Raw genomic sequence first — 18587 nt, 5'->3', positions numbered from 1 at the left:
ATTATTTTTTTCTCTTCAGACAGCCCATTCTTCTTCCCAACTTAATCAACCTCTCCTTATAAGAATCCGTACAGTGCAGAGGGGGTCATTCGGCCCATTGGGTCCGCACCGACCGTCTGAAAGAGCACCCCACCCAGGTCCACTCCCCGCTGATCCATCCCGCCCTGTCCCCGTAGCCTCACCGAACCTGCATGTCCCTGGATCTGAAAATGGCCAATACACTTGAACTGCATGTATTTGGACTGTGAGAGGAAACCGGGGCACCCAGAGAAAACCCACGCAGACACTGGGAGAACGTGCAAACACTGCACCAACAGTCACTTGAGACTGGAATCGAACCCAGCTCCCTGGTGCAGTGAGGCAGCAGTGCTAACCAATGTGTCACTATGCCTCCCAACTGACAGCTGTCTACTTCTGTAATGCTGTGTCCTGCTTTCACCCTTTAAAGGTAAATGCAGTAAGCATCATGCTGACTTGTAACAATCCTCGCTGACCATCATGTGCAGTTCTTAAAAAATTTTTTTCCCATACGGCCCTTTCTTCTTCCCAAAGTAATATACCTGTCCTCAAAAGAATGATTGAGGTCCCACAGTGCAGAAGGAGGCCATGTTTAGAGGAGATGCACGAGGCAACTTTTTTACACAGAGGATAGTGGGTGCCTGGAACTCACTGCCAGAGGAGGTGTTGAAAGCAGGTACGATAGTGACGTTTAAGGGGCACCTTGGCAAATACATGAATAGGATGGGAATAGAGGGATACGGACCCCGGAAGTGTTGAAGATTTTAGTTTAGAAGGTCAGCATGGTCGGCGCAGGCTTGGAGGGCCGAAGGGCCTGTTCCTGTGCTGCACTTTCCTTTGTTCCTTATTCATGCGCCCATCGGATCTGCACCCATCGGGTCTGCACCCATCCTCCGAAAGAGTACCCTAACTTGGCCCAGGCCCTCACCCTATCCCCATGTTGTTATATTTGTATGCCAGATCCTTTAGTTTAACTTATACTTGAGCGTGTTTGATGAGTCTGCATCATGTGCATAGCCAGAAACTTTCCCCAACAGGTAATCGTTATGTATCTGGGATACATTCCTGCTGGTAATGTGTCACATGATGTGTAATGACATCAGCAGAGTGTTTGTGCCGGCTTTGAGCAGTTCACCATCTTCAATGAATGAGCAACACCTTTAATAAATATCTCATTGTATTCTACAAGAACCCAGAGTTTGGGCACCTCCATGACTTCTCTTCGTGGCAACAAAGAAATAGGCTTGGGTAGGGTGCTCTTTCCAAGGGCTGGTGCAGACTCGATGGGCCGAATGGCCTCTTTCTATGATTCTACGATAACAGGAGAGAAAAGTGGCGACAAGGATTTACACCAAAAAAATGGCTGGTAACAAAATGTTCGTTGACTAGCTGTGGGACGGCACCGGGAGTAACGGAAGATTCTCGGGGCCCGACTTGCACATACATTGGTCGAAGCACTGTGAAGGTTCAACAAATTTTTCGATAGCAACTGTGAGCGACAAGACCGACAGTGGGGAGGACTTGCTGGCGTTGAAGTGAGTGAGGTCTTGGTGTCCACGGGAGAAAGGTACACGGACTGTGGGGAAACGGGGATTTCAAAGTCTGCCAATTCTGCACAGCCGCGACTCGGCAAATAGGCAAAATACTCAGGCAAAAAGGGGAAAGACTTCCCAGTTGCTTTTTCAAGGGATACTTTCCAACGCAGTCGGAAGGGAAGAAGTGTAGACCCTAGGAGCCAGGATCCAAAAATGGCAGGATAAACAGGTGCCATGGACTCCTTTGATTATCAAACATGGAATTCATAAAATCATAGAATTTACAGTGCAGAAGGAGGCCATTTGGCCCATCGAGTCTGCACCAGCCCTTGGAACAGCACCCTACTTAAGGTCACACCTCCACGCTATTCCCGTAACCCCAGCTAACCATTTGGACACTAAGGGGCAATTTAGCACGGTCAATCCACCTAACCTGCACATCCTTGGACTGTGAGAGGAAACCGGAGCCCCCAGAGAAAACCCACGCAAACACGGGGAGAACGTGCAGATTCCACACAGACCCAAGCCGGATTCGAACCTGGGACTCTAACCACTGTGCTGCTCATGAAGAAAAATTACCATTGTTTTTAATACCTAATCAGATATCAGAGGACCTAAAGATCGCAACATTTTTCAGCTCAGTTGGCCGGAAAACATTTATGCTGCTACAGAATCCTGTTCAACCAGCAAAATCAGGAGTAAAGTCCTTCAGTGAATTAATGAAAATCTTGAGCGACCTTTCCCTCCTAAACCGTTATTAATTGCAGAAAGGATTTGTTTCCACTGTCATCGTCAGGAAGAAGGTGAAACCATTTTACAGTTTGTCGCGTCGTTAAGAACATTAGCTAGATATCGTGAATTTGGCACAACACTTGATGATACTGTTTGAGACAGGCTGGTTTGTGGACTCTGCAGTGAAGTTCCATAGGAAGCTGCTTACTGTAAGTGTTTTAACTCTGAAAGCTGCTGTGGAAGTTACCACATCTATGGAGCTTGCACCGAGAGAAGCTGGAGCGAAGAACCACAAAATGGATACCTCAAGGAACAAGGTTGCGAAGTTGCAACCATGTCACCTTTGTGCACGGGTTGGACACTCAGTGGGAGAAAGTTGGAATAGATTGAATAAATGAATAAAAACTGTAGCAAGTAGGGTCACATTGCCGAGGCGTGTTGGGCTCAGAAACCTTCTACACCAAGGAGGAGCTAGAAAACAACAACGTTTAAAAAAAAAATAATTTCCAATTAAGGGACAATTTATCATGGCCAATCCACCTACTTTGCACACTTTGGGTTGTGGGAAGTGAGACCCATGCAGACACGGAGAATGTGCAAACTCCACACGGGCAGTGACTTGGGCCAGGATCGGACCCGGGCCCTCGGTGCCTGGAGGCAGCAGTGCTAACCAGTGCGCCACCGCGCTGCTCGAGGACAACACCGTGGAACAATCTAGTCCTGTCTACAAAATAGTGGATAAAGCTCAGGATCACCGAAATGACAGCGAAACCGAGCTGCTGTACAAGCTAAAGCTAGGAATTTCATCATTGCAGGGAGGTCAACAACATTATTGGGCATATCCAAAACTTGACAGTCATGAAATTAAAATGCCGGTGGATATGGGCACAACAGTATTGCCAACATCTGAGACAATTTATCATCAAAAGCGGAAGCATCTGCTTTAAAACCATCAAAAATGCTACTGACGTGCACGGAAGATGCCGTACCATTAAAAGGGTGCATTATGGTGAACGTAGAAGCAAACAGACAGATGGCGAAGTTGCCTCTTTTTAAAAAAAATTTAGATTACCCAATTATTTTTTCCAATTAGGGGGCAATTTAGCGTGGCCAATCCACCTACTCTGCACATTTTTGGGTTGTGGGGGCGAAACCCCCGCAGACACGGGGAGAATGTGCAACTCCACACAGACAGTGACCCAGAGCCGGATCGAACCTGGGACCTCAGCGCCGTGAGGCAGCTGTGCTAACCACTAGGCCACCGTGCTGCCCTGCGAAGTTGCCTCTTTATGTTGTTCGTGGAAGCTTTCCTGCTCAATTTGGCAGAGCATGGTTGACTAAGGTTAGGCTTAACTGGGAAACAGTCAATCAATTAGGGCAGCACGGTAGCATAGTGGTTAGCATAATTGCTTCACAGCTCCAGGATCCCAGGTTCGATTCCTGGCTTGGGTCACTGTCTGTGCGGAGTCTGCATGTTCTCCCCGTGTGTGCGTGGGTTTCCTCCGGGCGCTCCGGTTTCCTCCCACAGTCCAAAGATATGCAGGTTAGGTGGATTGGCCATGCTAAATTGTCCTTAGTGTCCAAAATTGCCCTTAGTGTTGGGTGGGGTTACAGGGTTATGGGGATAGGGTGGAGGTGTGGGCTTGGGTAAGGTGCTCTTTCACAGAGCCAGTGCAGACTCGATGGGCCAAATGGCCTCCTTCTGCTCTGTAAATTCTATGAAAAAAAATTAGTGGATTCAAAGAGCATCTTGCAACAACTTCTGAAGAAGTAGGAGAAGGTGTTAGAAGATTCGTTTGGCTCTCTGACTGGAGTTGAGGTACACCTACAAATAATGCCAGACAGCCACCTAAATGTCGCAAAGCTACAACCGCACAATACGCCATCAGGCCTAAAGTTATACAAGACTAGAAAGAGTGGTAAGGACAGGAGTCATTGAATCTATGCAGCACGGTAGCACAGTGGTTAGCACAGTTGCTTAACAGTGCCAGGGACCCGGGTTTAATTCCCTGTCTGTGTGGAGTCTGCATGTTCTCCCAGTGTCTGTGTGGGATTCCTCCAGATGTTCCGGTTTCCTTCCATAAGTCCTGAAAGATGTGTTTGTTAGATGAATTGGACATTCTGAATTCTCCCTCCGTGTACCCGAACAGGAGCCTCCCCCTCCTCCTCCTCCTCCTCCTCCCCCCCCCCCCCCCCCCCCCCCCCCCCCCCGGCTTCTGCTGACGATTAATTTTCCACAAAGAAGTCGACAACGGCTGCCACCTCAGGGCAAACCCTAACATTGACCCTCTCAAGGTGAACTTAATTTTCTTCAGACAGAGAAAGCTAGCCATGTCCGATAGCCAAGTCTCCGACTTTGGGGGTTTTGAGTCCCTCCAAGCTAATAGTATCCGTCTCCGGGCTACCAGAGAAGCAAAGGCCAGAACGTCTGCCTCTTTCTCCTCCTGAATTCCCAGTGCGACACCCCGAAAATCACCACCTCTGGACTCAGCGCCACCCTTGTTTTTAACACCGTGGATATGACATCTGCAAACCCCTGCCAAAATCCCCTCAGCTTCGGGCATGTCCAGAACATGTGGACATGGTTCGCTGGCCCTCCCGCACACTTTGCACACCTGTCTTCCACCTCAAAGAATCTGATCAACCGGGCCACTGTCAAGTGAGCCCGATGAACGACCTTGAATTGTATCAGGCTGAGCCTGCCACATGTTGTGGACGCGTTGACTCTACTCCGTCCATAGACTATCCTCTACCTCCTCCCAGCTCCTCCTCCCACTTGTGCTTCAGCTCCCCGATCTACATCTCCTCTGACCCCAAAAGAGATGCTCCCTTCCCCGGGGCAAACCGGTGATTATTACAGATTGGAGACCAAACGGATGCTCCATCTGCTCCCACATGTCTCCTCCATTGCCCCAGACTCTCGGCCGCCACCACCCCAGTACCGTCCCGGCGGGAACGGTAGAGTCGCAGTTACCAACGCCCCCAAACTGGTGCCCTTGCATGAAGCTGCCTCCGTACGCTCCCATGCCAAACCCCCCCCCCCCCCCACTCACTTACTGATCATGGCTATATTCGCCGCCCAGTAATAATTACTAAAATTTGGCAACCAGCCAGCCCTCTCCCCAACTCTGCTCAAGCATTACCTTCCTTACTCGCGGGTTCTAGCCCGGCCAGACAAAGCCAGCGATCACTTTGTTGACCCGTTTAAAAAAGGACCGCGGAATAAAGATGGGGAGACACTGAAATACAAACAGAAATCTCAGGAGGACCGTCATCTTCACCATCTGCACGCTCCCAGCCACAGGTCTATATCCTTGTTGAATGTGGACGCCAAACTCCTGGCCAAAATCTTGTCCTCCAGGATTGAGGATTGTGTTCCGGAAGTTATTGGGGAGGACCAGACGGGGTTTGTTAAGGGTAAGCAGTTGGTGGCCAGTATAAGAAGGCTATTAAACGGGATCATGATGCCCCCGGAAGGTATGGAGGTGGAGGTAGCGGTCGCAATGGACGCAGAGAAGGCCTTTGATCGAGTAGAATGGGACTATCTGTGGGAGGTACTGGGACAGTTCGGATTTGGGCGGGGCTTTATTGACTGGGTCAGGTTGCCGTATCAATCTCCTGTGGCGAGCGTACAGATGAATAGGACAACATCGGACTATTTTAGACTGCACCAAGGGACGAGACAGGGATGCCCCCTCTCCCCACTGTTGTTCACATTAGCTACAGAGCCGCTGGCAATTGCTTTGAGAGCTTCAAGGGGCTGGTCCATGGAGGGTGGAGCACAGAGTCTCGCTTTATGCAGACGACCTGCTGCTGTATGTCTTGAACTAAACAGAGGGTATGGAAGAAATCATGACAACGGAAGAGTGTCCCATCTCCGAAAATGGTCCTTCATTTGGTCTACTGGTCAGGCCAGATTTAATTTATGCAGCCGGTCCCATTCCTGCGCCACTTGGATGCCTAGGTACCTAAAGTTTCCTCCTACTAATCTAAACGGCAGCTCCCCCAGTTGCCTCTGCTGTCCCCTCGCGTGGACCGCAAATATCTCACTTTTTCACACATATGTAGCTTGTACCTCGAAGACCGGCCAAATTCCCCATGAATCCTCATGATTTCTTCCATCCCCTGACAATACTGACATTTTATTTTCTGGATGTCACTTTTTTTTTAAAGAGTTCTTTCTGCTCTTGCAGTTCCAAGCATCTCGTCATTTGTCGCATAGTCTACATGTGGAAATTTTACCACACATCTCAGCATTCATATTTCAACGGCCTTGATTTTCTTCGCCAGATCGTCTGAGGCATACAGAAAACAGGATCGAATGTAGAATAGAATCTTAGACTAGAATCATAGTGCAGAAGGAGGCCATTCAGTTCATCGAGCCTGCACCGACGGTCCAAAAGAGCACCCTACCTGGGCTTACTCCCCCGCCCGATCTCCGTAACCCCACATCTTTGCTCCATGCGGGCAAATTTTTTTCCTTGTTACAAGTGCAGCCACCGAAGCTGGCCACTGCCCGACACAAAATGGAGAATTGAAATGCATGCAGGGAAAACAGGACAATGTAAGGAAAACAGGCAGGCTGCAGAATCTCCCTGTGTATTCTGTCTGCAAAGAACCCAGACAGCACTGAAACTAACAGTTGTGCATATTAATTGAGCGATTCCCGGGCACAATGGACACAATCGAGAATAACAAAGGTCAAGCCAGACTCTTCGGCGCCAGCACGAGTCCTGGACAATAAGTTACAAACAGCCCCAAGAACCGCCCAGCGATCGGGAAACAGCCCCAGTATTGGGGAATTCAAACCAATCGATTGGTATGAGGTCCAATCGATCGCAAGCAGGTATAGGGTCCGCCCAGATGGGTGCAAAGCCCCTGTGACCTATAAAGGACAGATCCCAAGTCCAGCTCTCTCTCTTAGCCGGCCCTCCCAGCAGAACGCCTTTGCAGCACCTCTCTAAGAACTTGAACGTGAGAAGGAGAGGCCTGGCCAACAGCTACACTGACAAGTAAGTGTCATACAACGCACGCTACGAGAATAGACACTCCTGACCCGTTTAGTCCACACCAACTGGAAGCCTGCAAATCCAGTACAGAGCAAGAGGCCATTGTTCCCTGATCCGGAAGTTCCCTTATTCCAGATAAGTATTGGCCTAGTAGTGGTAGGAATAGTTTAGTCTTAGTGTTATATGCATGAGAAGTAAATAACTGTAATAATAAACATGTCTTATTTTGAACTTACTAACTGGTGTATTGAGTCATTAATCTCAACTTGAACTTGAACCTCGTGGCGGTATAAAGGTACCTGGCGATTCTAGAGCTAAGGAATAAAACAGCCAATTGAGTGTAAAGCACATTCACCCAGAACGAGCAACACAAGCTTGAAGTTTCTTGTTATTAGCACATCCTTAATCTTGAGGAAGTTTTTTCTGGCCATCTTCTGACTTCGGCAGACTTGTACAGAGGCTAAAAGAGTTAAATTATGGGGACATAAGTTGCATAAACTAGGCTTGAATTCCTTTGTGCGTAAATTAAGGGGTGGACTGATTGGAGTGTTACAGATGATTAAAAAAAATTTTTTTGGAACAGGTGGAAACTCTTTCCTCTGATAGTTGGAGTCCAGAACAAGGAGACTTAGCCTTAAAATTAGAGTTAGGCTGTTCAGCAGTGACATTGATAAGTTCTTCATCAAAGAAAGAGCACTTCCCTCACAAAAGAGGTTGTTGAAGAATGGTGGATTTGCAGATTTCAGAACTGAAACTGACAGATTTCTTCTGTTTGACAAGCCTCCATGATTGGCTCTTGGATTAGGGCATCAACGATTAAAAGTCAATCACATTTAAAAAAAAATGTATTTTATTACAAACATGTATCAAAACAGGTTACAGTGAATAAACACTCCTGGAAACATACTTCCCAACAATCAACTATACAGTCTGTACAGATTTCCCCCCTTTTAACCCTCCCCTTCCACTGCGACACAGCCCCTCAAACACGGTCACAAACATCCCCCACCTTTCCTCAAAACCCCCTGAAGAGCCCCTTAACTCAAACTTTATCTTCTCTAATTGAGGAAGTCGTACAGGTCACACAACCAAGCCGCTACCCCTGGTGGCGATGCCGACCGCCACTCTAGTAAAATTGGCCGCCGCGCAATCAGAGAGGCGAAGGCCACAGCATTGGTCTTCCTCCTCTCCATGAGCTCCGGGTTCTCTGAAACCCCAAATATCGCCACCAAAGGGTCCGGATCCACCTCCTCCTCCACTAACCTGGCTAAGGCAGCGAACACTCCCGTCCAGAATCTTCCCAATTTTTCGCAATCCCAAAACTTGTGCGCGTGATTCGCTGGCCCCTGTCCACACCTCTCACACTCATCTGCTCCACCCTGAAAGTACCCACTCATTCTTGAGAGTCATGTGCACCCTGTGCACCACCTTAAACTGTATCAGGCTCATCCTTGTACAAGAGGAGGTGTCAGTCCCATTTTGTGATATATTTTGGGTCCGATTGCTTGTCTAATTTGCTTTGCAAGTTATGCACTCCTTTTTTTGGGAATCTGAAGACGCAAGCAGTTACACACTTCCGCCACTAGATTGCGCCTCATGCGCACCAGAAGCTTCAGATCGACATGCCTTCCCTTCAGCATTCTGAATGCACTGTTGGAATTACACTCCATCCCGACTTTCAATGTGGAGACCTGAAAGTTTTTTACAAAGGAACCATTGCTGTACCAGGAAAGGGAAGATTCATTAAGATTGCAAGTCGTATTTGGTTTCCTCCCAGTAAATACTGATTATTTAATCGCAGGAAAAGACCTTCTTATTGACAAGTGATATCATCACTCTGGGTTGTTTGTCAACAGAACATCCCCAATTCCCCCCTCTAGTGTTTGGACAAAATTACAATGAGACACGAGACTCCGGGAGGACAGTGGAAATTCTTTCCAGAGATTTTAAAGTAGTAATGATTGATTTAAGTGGCTGCAAACTTTTGTGAAACATTATAGTAGAATTTGCAGCCGTGTCCCAGTTTTCTCCTGAGGATGTTGACCCCCTCACTGAGGTACAGTTCCATAACTAAGTCATGGTATAGGACCAGACCCCAATTTATATCAGGAAATCGGACAAGAAACCCCAACAATATTTCAACGTGTAAACTGTGAGGGAAGGATCCTTCACCCCCAGGAGTGATTCCACTGACAAATAGGGATCTTTGGTATGAAAACAAACTTTCTTATTACCACAGGATTAATAATAAGAATAATAATTGCTTATTGTCACAAGTAGGCTTCAATGAAGTTATTGCGAAAAACCCCTTGTTGCCACATTCAGGTGCTTGTTCGGGGAGGCCAGTACGGGAATTGAACCCGCACTGCTGGCCTAGTTCTACAAGCCAGCTGTTTAGCCCACTGTGCTAAACCAGCCCCTCAACTCAATTAATATCCAAGGAAAAACAACTTTTCAATTCACAGTCAAATAATTCTTCAAAAAAGGTCTTTGAGCTGACTTTCCTACTTCTAAAGTTTCAATTATGCAAAATCCACACCCACAGGTCAAATGCCATTTATTAATAAAGTTAACACTCAGTGGCTCACAGATTTAGTCACAATGTCCTTGGGAGAGAAGCTTTCAGAAGTCAGTCTGAGATACACAACTCCTTTCCCCAGGAACCAGAGCAGAACTCCAAACTGAAACTAAAAGCAGACACGGGGCAGGGCTGAAAACGAAACTAAACAACATTCCCAGAACATCCCATGAATGACATCACAGCATGCCCAGCTGTTAACCCCGGAATCACAGCTTGAGCAGGTGTGTAATCTGGATATCTTAACCTAAGTGCCCTTAATAACATTACTGCACAGTAAGAAGTCTTACAACACCAGGTTAAAGTCCAACAGGTTTGTTTCAAACACGAGCTTTCGGAGCACTGCTCCTTCCTCAGGTGATTCCTCACCTGAGGAAGGAGCAGTGCTCCGAAAGCTCGTGTTTGAAACAAACCTGTTGGACTTTAACCTGGTGTTGTAAGACTTCTTACTGTGCTCACCCCAGTCCAATGCCGGCATCTCCACATCATAACATTACTGCAGCAGACACATAATTCAATATGTACATAAACGTTTCCTGCATTCGTCACAGTAGCCATTTTATTCATGTCTGGTCCCTGATGATGAACAAATTCATGTCATTCATGGGAGGTTCTGGGACTGTTGTTTAGTTTAGTTTTCAGCCCTGCCCCGTGTCTGCTTTTAGTTTTAGAGTTCTGCTCTGGATTCTGAGGCAAGGAGTGTATCTCAGACTGACTTCCGAAAGCCTCTCTCCAAAGACTTTGTGACTAAATCTGTAAGCCACTGAGTGTTAACTTTATTAATAAATGGCATTTGACCTGTGGGTGTGGATTTTGCATAATTGAAACTTTAGAAGTAGATGGGAAAGATGAGAGACAAATCCAAACCTTCACCCAAAGTCCACACTAACTTCCAATACAGGTTGCTCTGTTGTGATCAGAAGCAGGAGCTCTGATTGATTTCCCTCTTCATAACAGGAGATTCAAGGTTATAGCACCCCCCTCCCCCCACCCCACACAGCCTCAAGTTATTGATTTATCTTTTCTCTTATTCTCTCAGCCTTGAAGCTGTTCCGTACTGAATTCCCCACCTCCAAAAAAAGTAACCAAAGAAGGTGATAAATAAAAGAGAATATGTCAAATCTCATAACTTGCCAGGCAGTACCTGTGGAGAGATCAGAGATATTAACCTCACAGTGAGGGCACTTAGTCAAAAGGCTTATGGCTGGGATTTCCCGCTTCTGTTCAGATCAGGTTGATTTGGCGATGAGAACGAAAAATATCACGAGAAGGCCAAAGTCACGTTTCACGTCGCAGGAAGCGATCATCCCCTGCTGTTCAACAGCAGGAAAACTCATTGTAATTAAATTTTAATTAATCAATTAAAATTTGGCATCCCATTATCGGGCTCATACGCTGGAATCAAAAATGCCACCATCAGAAAAGTCCACCCATGGCGACGTGATGTCAGGTCGGCGCGAAGGACAACTGGTCTCAGAAGGTGTGCACCTGGCGAACAGCACACACGGGGGAGCTCAGGGGTGAGCGCAGCCCTCAGGCCCGGAGAGGGTCGTGCTTGGTGTGTGCCAGTTTGATGACTAGGGTGCTGCCAAATTGATTCCAGCGGTGGTGCACTTGGGTGTGGATTGTTTCCTGGAGTGCCTGCTGCGCACTGGGGCGGCCTTCAAAAGCGGTACCCGGGCCATCGAATTGCTGAGTTGGTGACGGGGCGGGCAAATCAGAGGCTGCCCGCCAGTGATACGACATGGAAACCCACCCTGCCCGCCTTGTCATTCAAAATCCCGCACCATATGGTGGAAAGAGCTGCCTTGCAATTGGGGGGCCTCAACTCCACTTTTCCGACCCAACATTGTCCTTTGCCTATCTGGAGGAAAATCCCGCCCGGTTGTCTCTTCTTCCACAGGCTGCTCCAACTGGAAAGACCTGAAGGTGGCGTCCTCTGACTACCAGTTAAACGCCATTCCTCCTTCACAGTGGATTTATTTGGTTAGTTTGAAGGTGGGATAGCCCAGAGTTGATTCCGAACCACCAGACTATTCAGGGGAACCACAGACAGACTGAAATTTCACCCACCTTAAAAGGATGCAGATCAGATTAGTCGTATGCAAACATTTTTGCATGATGTGGAGATGCCGGCGTTGGACTGGGGTGAGCACTGTAAGAAGTCTTACAACACCAGGTTAAAGTCCAACATGTTTGTTTCAAACACTAGCTTCCGAAGCACTGCTCCTTCCTCGGGTGAGTGATTCACCTCATTCACCTGAGGAAGGAGCAGTGCTCCGAAAGCTAGTGTTTGAAACAAACCTGTTGGACTTTAACCTGGTGTTGTAAGACTTCTAACATTTTTGCAGGCAGAGAAGAAAATCTTGTATTATCACCCGGCCTTTCACGATCTCAGTTTGATCCAAAATACTTTTTCACCGCCCATGAAAGCATCTTGGAAATGTTGCTGTGCCTTAGTAAAGTGCTGAAAAGCAAAAAAGGTGATGTATCGATAGAACTGGGGAAATATGACGGTCGCCTCCAGAATTATGTTACGGTAGCACAATGGTTAGCACTGTTGCTTCACAGCACCAGGGTCCCAAGTTCTCTTCCCACTTGGGCCATTGTCTGTACGGAGTTTCCACATTCTCCCCGTGTCTGCGCGGGTTTCCTCCGGGTGCTCCGGTTTCCTCCCACAAATCCGAAAGGCGTGCTTCTCAGGTGAATTGGACATTCTGAATTCTCCCTCTGTGTACCCGAACAGGCGCCAGAGTGTGGCGACTAGGGGCTTTTCACAGTAACTTCACTGCAGTGTTAATGTAAGCCTACTTGCGACACTAATAAAGATTATTATTAAATATTAGATGATTGAATCCATAAAATACTGCAATCAGTTTTGGGTTTGAAGTGCAGCTTTATTCTGAGTCAGATGTTTTGGTGTGCCGTCGGTCCCCGGTTTAAGTCTTCCCGTTCAGCTCCAATCCACTTGGAAGATTTGCACAGTAAGTGTCCATAAGACCATAAGACCATAAGACATAGGAGTGGAAGTAAGGCCATTTGGCCCATCGAGTCCACTCCGCCATTCAATCATGGCTGATGGGCATTTCAACTCCACCTACCAGCATTCTCCCCGTAGCCCTTAATTCCTCGCGACATCAAGAATTTATCTATCTCTGCCTTGAAGCCATTTAGCGTCCCGGCCTCCACTGCACTCCGCGGCAATGAATTCCACAGGCCCACCACTCTCTGGCTGAAGAAATGTCTCTGCATTTCTGTTCTGAATTTACCCCCTCTAATTCTAAGGCTGTGCCCACGGGTCCTCGTCTCCTCGCCTAACGGAAACAGTTTCTTTGCGTCCACCCTTTCTAAGCCATGTATTATCTTGTAAGTTTCTATTAGATCTCCCCTTAACCTTCTAAACTCCAATGAATACAATCCCAGGATCCTCAGCCGTTCATCATATGTTAGACCCGCCATGCCAGGGATCATCCGTGTGAATCTCCGCTGGACACGCTCCAGTGCCAGTATGTCCTTCCTGAGATGTGGGGCCCAAAACTGGACACAGTACTCCAAATGGGGCCTAACCAGAGCCTTATAAAGGCTCAGTAGCACATCGCTGCTTTTATATTCCAACCCTCTTGAGATAAATGACAACATTGCATTCGCTTTCTTAATCACAGATTCAACCTGCATGTTTACCTTTAGGGAATCCTCGACTAGCACTCCCAGATCCCTTTGTACTTTGGCATTATGAATTTTCTCACCGTTTAGAAAGTAGTCTATGCTTGGATTCTTTTTTCCAAAGTGCAAGACCTCACATTTTCTCACGTTGAATTGCATCAGCCATTTCCTGCACCACTCTCCCAAACTGTCTAGATCCTTCTGCAGCCTCCCCACTTCCTCAGCACTACCTGCCTGACCACCTAACTTCGTATCATCGGCAAACTTCGCTAGAATGCCCCCAGTCCCTTCATCCAGATCATTAATATATATGGTGAACAGCTGTGGCCCCAACACTGAACCCTGTGGGACACCGCTGGTCACCGGCTGCCTTTCCGAAAAAGAACCTTTTATCCCAACTCTCTGCCTTCTGTCAGACAGCCAATCCTCAACCCATGCCAGTAGCTCACCTCGAACACCATGGGCCCTCACCTTACTCAGCAGCCTCCTGTGTGGCACCTTATCAAAGGCCTTTTGGAAATCCAGATAGACCACATCCACTGGGTTTCCCTGGTCTAACCTACTTGTCACCTCCTCAAAGAATTCTAACAGGTTCGTCAGGCACGACCTCCCCTTACTAAATCCATGTTGACTTGTTCTAATCCGACCCTGCTCTTCCAAGAATTTAGAAATCTCATCCTTAACGATCGATTCTAGAATTTTACCAACAACCGAGGTTAGGCTAATTGGCCTATAATTTTCCATCTTTTGTCTTGATCCTTTCTTGAACAAGGGGGTTACAACAGCGATCTTCCAATCGTCCGGGACTTTCCCTGACTCCAGTGATTTTTGAAAGATCTCAACCAACACTTCCGCTATTTCTTCAGCCACCTCTCTCAGAACTCTAGGGTGTAGCCCATCGGGGCCAGGAGATTTGTAATTTTAAGACCTTTTAGCTTTTTTAGCACCATCTCTTTTGTAATGGCAACCATACTCAACTCAGCCCCCTGACCCTCTATAATTTTTGGGATATTACTCATGTCTTCCACTGTGAAGACAGACGCAAAGTACTTATTAAGTTCTCCAGCCATTTCCTCGTCTCCCATCACTAGCCTTCCGGAATCAGTTTGAATTGGCCCAATGTCTACTTTGGCCTGTCGTTTGTTTCTTATGTATTGAAAGAAACTTTTACTATCATTTCTTACATTACTGGCTAGCCTGCCTTCATATTTGATCCTCTCCTTCCTTATTTGTCTCTTTGTTAACCTCTGTTTGTTTTTGTAGCCTTCCCAATCTTCTGATTTCCCAGTGCTTTTGGCCACTTTATAGGATCTCTCTTTTTCTTTGATACATTTCCTGACCTCCTTTGTCAGCCATGGCTGTCTAATCCCTCCCCGGATAATCTTTCTTTTCTTGGGGATGAACCTCTGTACAGTGTCCTCAATTATGCATACAAACTCCTGCCATTTTTGCTCTGCTGTCTTCCCCACTAGGGTCTGCTTCCAGTCGATTTTCGCCAGTTCCTCTCTCATGCCCTCGTAATTACCTTTATTTAACTGTAACACCATTACATCCGATTTTGCCTTCTCTCTTTCAAACTGCAGACTGAACTCAACCATATTATGATCGCTGCTTCCTAAGTGTTCCCTTACTTTAAGATCTTTATAAAGTCTGGTTCATTACATAGCACTAGGTCCAGAATAGCCTGCTCCCTTGTGGGCTCCATGACAAGCTGTTCCAAAAAGCCATCTTGTAAGCATTCCATGAATTCCTTTTCTTTGGATCCACTGGCTACGTTATTTACCCAATCCACCTGCATATTGAAGTCCCCCATGATCACCGTGACCTTGCCTTTCTGACATGCCTTTTCTATTTCCCGGTACATGTTGCGCCCCTGGTCCTGACCACTGTTAGGAGGTCTGTACATAACTCCCATTATGGTTTTTTTTGCCTTTGTGGTTCCTCAATTCTACCCACACAGACTCCACATCATCCGACCCTATGTCGTTTAGTGCCATAGATTTAATTTTGTTCTTAACTAACAAGGCAACCCCACCCCCTCGGCCCACCTCCCTGTCTTTTCGATAGGTTGTATATCCTTGGATGTTTAACTGCCAGTCCTGAACCCCCTGCAGCCATGTCTCTGTGATGCCTACCACATCATAATCATTCACGATGATCTGTGCCATTAGTTCGTCTACTTTGTTACAAATGCTACGAGCATTCAGGTAAAGTACCTTAATGCTAACTTTCTTATCATTACAGATATTGGAAGTCCTAAGATGTCCAAAGTTATCCTTCCTTTTTGTTGAATTCCTAGTCTGCATCAAGCTTAAATCCACCTGCCTACATGTTATCCTCCTGCGTATCTTGCCATTTAACTCCATGCTCCCTGTCGCTTTCACTTTCCCTTCCCCCCAACTCAGAAGTTTAAAGTCCTACTGACCACCCTATTTATCCTCTTTGTGGATAGTGTCAGGAGTGTCAGGACTTCTGTTTCAGCTCTGTTTTGTGCTGGGTCCTGTGTAGCGCCATGTGCCCCCGATTGGTGCCATTTTGGAGCAATTGCAAAGAGAGCCTCTCCTCATACTTGAAGCAACAATGGCATTTTCTTCAAATCTTCAGTACAGTTTTGTGTAAGAATATCAATACCAGTGGCCTTCTCTATGTGGCCCACACTTATCTCGCCTGCTGTCTGCTTGCCAACCACCCCCACATACTTGCCGTCTTCCTCCCGCTCGCCATCCTTCTTGTATTCTCCCCTTCTCTTCCACTCGATAATCCACCCCCAGTCACCGATTCTCCCCCTCCGCCCTCTGCCTCTCCCACTCACCACTTCCCTCCCTGGCCCTGCCATCTGAAGCTTTTCTCGCTCCCTCTCTCATTTCCTCCCTCTCACCACTTCGCGCTCTCTCTCTCTGTCTCGTGGGAGTGCGAAACTTAGAAAATAGAAGCAGGAGGAGGCCATTCGGCCTTTCAAGCCTTCACTGTGATCATGGCTGATCATCAAGTTCAATATCCTGATCCCACCTCCCCCCATATCCCGTGATTCCTTTAGCCCCAAGATATATACCTCATTCCATCTTGAAATTGCACAATTTTTTGGCCTCAACTACTCTCTGGGTGAAGACATTTTCCTGACCTCTGTCAGAAAAGGTTTACCCCTTATCCTCAACTATGACCCCTAGTTCTGGACGTTCCCCCCCCCCCCCCCCCCCCCCCCCCCCCCCATTATTAGGAACATTGTTTCTGAATCCACCCTGTGTAATCCTGTTAGAATTTTGTACGTTTCTGTGAGATCCCCCTCACTCCTCTAAGCTCCAATGAATAAATCCTGACCAAAGTAAACGAGAGGGTGGATTGGGGATGGAAGCAACGAGCAGGAGAAATGGCGAGCGGACATAGTTGGGGAGCAGGAGGCGTGTTGACGTTGGATGTGAGGTGATAAGGTGAATAGTCGGGACATGAGAGGGAAGAGGCGAGCGGGAGGGTCGGTGACGCCCACCCCCCACGACCCCCCCCCCCCCCCCCCCCCCCCCCCCCCCCCCCACCCACCCACTCCCACCGGATCAAGTGCTATCAACAGCAAACACATGGAGGGGTCAAATTATTTTTGCTATGTATTAAGTTAATGGTGTTGTTAAATGACAGTCAGAGTGATCCCATATGTATGTCAATGCATCTATTATCAATGTTGGTAAGCAGGTTTCAGCTCATGATGAAATTGAAGATGTAAATGACAGCCGGCAACAGGATTTGTGTGGCAGCAGGGTGATTTTGGTTTTGCTATTGTGTTACGCAATTTAGGAATTAATCCGCTTTCACCCGATTAAGCTGGCACAGTTGCTGACCTGTGCTTTAGAGCCAGAAGATTGTTTGCTCAACTCCAATCGCGCAACATGTGTGGCAAAAATAGCTCCACAACAGCACAGAAGGAACATCGTTGGTCACTCAGATGAGATGTTAAACTAGCTCCTGTGTCGATTTGGATGAACTGGATATTAATAGTTCCTATGTGAATGATTCCTCGTGTTCAATTCTGTTTGCCACACTACCAGAAGGATGTGGAGGCTTTGGAGAGGGTGCAGAGGTGATTTACCAGGATGTTGCCTGGTATGGGGGGCATTAGCTATGAAGAGAGGTTGGATAAACTCGGTTTGTTCTCACTGGAATGACAGAGGTTGAGGGGTGACCTGATAGAAGTCATTATGAGGGGCATGGACAGAGTAGATAGTCAGAAACCTTTTCCCAGGGTGCAAGAGTCAATTCCTAGAGGACATAAGTTTAAGGTGCAAGGGACAAAGTTTAGAGGAGATGTGCGAGGGACGTTTTTTACACAGAGGATAGTGGGTGCCTGGAACTCGCTGCCAGAGGAGGTGGTGGAAGCAGGTACGATAGTGACATTTAAGGGGCACCTTGACAAATACATGAATAGAATGGGAATAGAGGGATCTGTCCCCAGAAATGTAGAAGGTTTTAGGTTAGAGGGGCAGCATGGTCGGTGCAGGCTTGGAGGGTTAATGCCTGTTCCTGTGCTGTACTTTGTTTTTTGGAATGAGTGCTTCTCACAATGAGCAATGGTGATGACCTGATGGTCAGGTAATCTGTTTTAGTGATGCTGGTTGTAGATGAATATTGGCCAAGGCACCTGGGAGAACTCCCTTGCTTGTCTTCAAACTATGGGGATCTTTTGCATCCAACATAGAGAGTATACAGATGTAGATGTAATTCCACTGACAAACCATAACCAGCAGTATAAGGCTCTGTGGTGGCTTAGTGGCCAGGATTGGCCATGGAGGCCTGAATGAGAGCCAGATGCGCTTTGACAATAGCATTTCCAGATGGCGTGTCGGTGCCCTGATGTCTCTGTGATGCGCTGGAATTTTCAAACTGAGGAGGGTGGGAGTCAGGATCCCACTCATCCAATTAACTCACAGCCTTGAGGAGCTTGTTAACGGGCTGGGGAAGGAGAGGAGGTGTTTTTTGATTTGAAAGTTGCTGAACTGGAACAGTGGGGTGCACGTTAGTGCATAGCATAACTGACCAGTTCAGTGAGGGCAGGCATAAAGGAAT

Source organism: Scyliorhinus canicula, chromosome 27, assembly GCF_902713615.1.
Source record: "Scyliorhinus canicula chromosome 27, sScyCan1.1, whole genome shotgun sequence".
NCBI lineage: Eukaryota > Metazoa > Chordata > Chondrichthyes > Carcharhiniformes > Scyliorhinidae > Scyliorhinus > Scyliorhinus canicula.
The sequence above is the reverse complement of the archived record's forward strand: the minus strand, read 5'-3'. Positions refer to the sequence as shown.